Here is a 5,000-nt window from a genome sequence, read left to right on the forward strand (position 1 = left end):
GTACATGTATGTGTAGTGTGACCTAAGTGTAAGTAGAAGTAGCAAGACGTACCTGAAATCTTGCATGTTCATGAGACAGAAAAAAGGACACCAGCAATCCTACCATCATGTAAAACAATTACAGGCTTTCGTTTTACACTCACTTGGCAGGACGGTAGTACCTCCCTGGGCGGTTGCTGTCTACCAACCTACTACCTATAATATATATATATATATATATATATATATATATATATATATATATATATATATATATATATATATATATATATATATATATATATATATATAGGAGGGGTCCACCTCTGGTGTAAATTGTGGGACCCATAGCTTCGGAGAAGTGGATAAAAAGGCTTCAAGGAGGAATATTTGGATTTCTTCCTGAAGCCGTTTGAATATTCCACTTCCCCTACCACCCCATCTTTTAAACTATTTATATATATATATATATATATATATATATATATATATATATATATATATATATATATATATATATATATATATATATATATATATATATATATATATATATATAACATGTTTACAGGTTTATTATAATTATTTTATAATTATTATTATTACATAATCATAATGGTTATCAATACGATTATTCCTAACTTTAGTTACCGACCCAGTATTCCAATGTCAACTAGTGTAAATTAATAGGACCTAGATGATAGATCTATTTAATTAACTGCATCTGTAAATGGATTTTAGGTTATTTACGGTCACGTATTATCCTGTGTTGCAACGTCTGTGTTCTGTGCCTTACGCATGTGTTGCAAGGCTGGTGTTGCAGTGCTAGTGTTGCAATGCTTGTGTTGCATTGCTTGTGTTGTAATGCTTGTGTTGCAATGCTTGTGTTGCAATGCTTGTGTTGCAAGTCTTGTATTGCAAGTCTTGTATTGCAGTGCTTGCGTTGTAAGACTTGTATGGCTAAATTTGCAATGCTTGTGTTCTGTGCCTTACGCATGTGTGAGTATACTGGATGAAAAAATTATCAATAAATATGCATGTAATTATCTGAGGTTTCATTTATTCACGTATTTTATTCATTATTTATTAGTCGTTCAGTGTGGTTATAAGCCTACTTTGGCATAAAAAATTAAGAGAGCATGAAAAGTTGATAATGATTATTATGATGCCTATGAGGCTAATAATGATGATACCCATGGGAGTAATTATAATTCTATCGATATTAATAATAAATATGGCAATGATATTAATCCCAGTGCTAACTACAGTGCAAATGAAAATGATAACAATTTAAATGTTAGATATGATACAGCTCTACTGCAGTTAGATATGATACAGCTCTACTGCAGTTAGATATGATACAGCTCTACTGCAGTTAGATATGATACAGTTCTACTGCAGTTAGATATGATACAGTTCTACTGCAGTTAGATATGATACAGTTCTACTGCAGTTAGATATGATACAGCTCTACTGCAGTTAGATATGATACAGTTCTACTGCAGTTAGATATGATACAGTTCTACTGCAGTTAGATATGATACAGTTCTACTGCAGTTAGATATGATACAGTTCCACTGCAGTTAGATATGATACAGCTCTACTGCAGTTAGATATGATACAGTTCCACTGCAGTTAGATATCATACAGTTCTACTGCAGTTAGATATGATACAGCTCTACTGCAGTTAGTAACGATACAGCTCTACTGCAGTTAGATATGATACAGCTCTACTGCATTTAAATATACAGTTCTACTGCAGTTAGATATGATACAGTTCTACTGCAGTTAGATATGATACAGCTCTACTGCAGTTAGATATGATACAGTTCTACTGCAGTTAGATATGATACAGCTCTACTGCAGTTAGATATAATACAGCTCTACTGCAGTTAGATATGATACAGTTCCACTGCAGTTAGATATGATACAGTTCTACTGCAGTTAGATATGATACAGTTCCACTGCAGTTAGATATGATACAGCTCTACTGCAGTTAGATATGATACAGTTCTACTGCAGTTAGATATGATACAGCTCTACTGCAGTTAGATATACAGTTCTACTGCAGTTAGATATGATACAGTTCTACTGCAGTTAGATATGATACAGTTCTACTGCAGTTAGATATGATACAGTTCTACTGCAGTTAGATATGATACAGCTCTACTGCAGTTAGATATGATACAGTTCTACTGCAGTTAGATATGATACAGTTCTACTGCAGTTAGATATGATACAGTTCTACTGCAGTTAGATATGATACAGTTCTACTGCAGTTAGATATGATACAGTTCTACTGCAGTTAGATATGATACAGTTCTACTGCAGTTAGATATGATACAGCTCTACTGCAGTTAGATATGATACAGTTCTACTGCAGTTAGATATGATACAGTTCTACTGCAGTTAGATATGATACAGTTCTACTGCAGTTAGATATGATACAGCTCTACTGCAGTTAGATATGATACAGTTCTACTGCAGTTAGATATGATACAGTTCTACTGCAGTTAGATATGATACAGTTCTACTGCAGTTAGATATGATACAGTTCTACTGCAGTTAGATATGATACAGCTCTACTGCAGTTAGATATGATACAGCTCTACTGCAGTTAGATATGATACAGCTCTACTGCAGTTAGATATGATACAGTTCTTCTGCAGTTAGTAACGATACAGCTCTACTGCAGTTAGATATGATACAGCTCTACTGCATTTAAATATACAGTTCTACTGCAGTTAGATATGATACAGTTCTACTGCAGTTAGATATGATACAGTTCTACTGCAGTTAGATATGATACAGCTCTACTGCAGTTAGATATGATACAGTTCTACTGCAGTTAGATATCATACAGTTCTACTGCAGTTAGATATGATACAGCTCTACTGCAGTTAGATATGATACAGTTCTACTGCAGTTAGATATGATACAGTTCTACTGCAGTTAGATATGATACAGTTCTACTGCAGTTAGATATGATACAGTTCTACTGCAGTTAGATATGATACAGTTCTACTGCAGTTAGATATGATACAGTTCTACTGCAGTTAGATATGATACAGTTCTACTGCAGTTAGATATCATACAGTTCTACTGCAGTTAGATATGATACAGCTCTACTGCAGTTAGATATCATACAGTTCTACTGCAGTTAGATATGATACAGCTCTACTGCATTTAAATATACAGTTCTACTGCAGTTAGATATGATACAGTTCTACTGCAGTTAGATATGATACAGCTCTACTGCAGTTAGATATGATACAGCTCTACTGCAGTTAGATAAGATACAGCTCTACTGCAGTTAGATATGATACAGCTCTACTGCAGTTAGATATGATACAGTTCTTCTGCAGTTAGTAACGATACAGCTCTACTGCAGTTAGATATGATACAGCTCTACTGCAGTTATATATCATACAGTTCTACTGCAGTTAGATATGATACAGTTCTACTGCAGTTAGATATGATACAGCTCTACTGCAGTTAGATATCATACAGTTCTACTGCAGTTAGATATGATACAGTTCTACTGCAGTTAGATATGATACAGCTCTAGTGCAGTTAGATATGATACAGTTCTACTGCAGTTAGATATGATACAGTTCTACTGCAGTTAGATATCATACAGTTCTACTGCAGTTAGATATGATACAGTTCTACTGCAGTTAGATATGATACAGTTCTACTGCAGTTAGATATGATACAGTTCTACTGCAGTTAGATATGATACAGTTCTACTGCAGTTAGATATGATACAGTTCTACTGCAGTTAGATATGATACAGCTCTACTGCAGTTAGATATCATACAGTTCTACTGCAGTTAGATATGATACAGTTCTACTGCAGTTAGATATGATACAGCTCTACTGCAGTTAGATATGATACAGTTCCACTGCAGTTAGATATCATACAGTTCTACTGCAGTTAGATATGATACAGTTCCACTGCAGTTAGATATGATACAGTTCTACTGCAGTTAGATATGATACAGTTCTACTGCAGTTAGATATGATACAGTTCTATTGCAGTTAGATATGATACACTTCTACTGCAGTTAGATATGATACAGTTCTACTGCAGTTAGATATGATACAGTTCTACTGCAGTTAGATATGATACAGTTCTACTGCAGTTAGATATGATACAGTTCTACTGCAGTTAGATATGATACAGTTCTACTGCAGTTAGATATGATACAGTTCTACTGCAGTTAGATATGATACAGTTCTACTGCAGTTAGATATGATACAGTTCTACTGCAGTTAGATATGATACAGTTCTACTGCAGTTAGATATCATACAGTTCTACTGCAGTTAGATATGATACAGCTCTACTGCAGTTAGATATCATACAGTTCTACTGCAGTTAGATATCATACAGTTCTACTGCAGTTAGATATCATACAGTTCTACTGCAGTTAGATATGATACAGTTCTACTGCAGTTAGATATCATACAGTTCTACTGCAGTTAGATATCATACAGTTCTACTGCAGTTAGATATCATACAGTTCTACTGCAGTTAGATATCATACAGTTCTACTGCAGTTAGATATCATACAGCTCTATTGCAGTTAGATATGATACAGCTCTACTGCAGTTAGATATCATACAGTTCTACTGCAGTTAGATATGATACAGTTCTACTGCAGTTAGATATCATACAGTTCTACTGCAGTTAGATATCATACAGTTCTACTGCAGTTAGATATGATACAGTTCTACTGCAGTTAGATATCATACAGTTCTACTGCAGTTAGATATGATACAGCTCTACTGCAGTTAGATATCATACAGTTCTACTGCAGTTAGATATCATACAGTTCTACTGCAGTTAGATATGATACAGCTCTACTGCAGTTAGATATCATACAGTTCTACTGCAGTTAGATATCATACAGTTCTACTGCAGTTAGATATGATACCGCTCTACTGCAGTTAGATATCATACAGTTCTACTGCAGTTAGATATCATACAGCTCTACTGCAGTTAGATATCATACAGTTC

Source organism: Cherax quadricarinatus, chromosome 53 (assembly GCF_038502225.1).
Source record: "Cherax quadricarinatus isolate ZL_2023a chromosome 53, ASM3850222v1, whole genome shotgun sequence".
NCBI lineage: Eukaryota > Metazoa > Arthropoda > Malacostraca > Decapoda > Parastacidae > Cherax > Cherax quadricarinatus.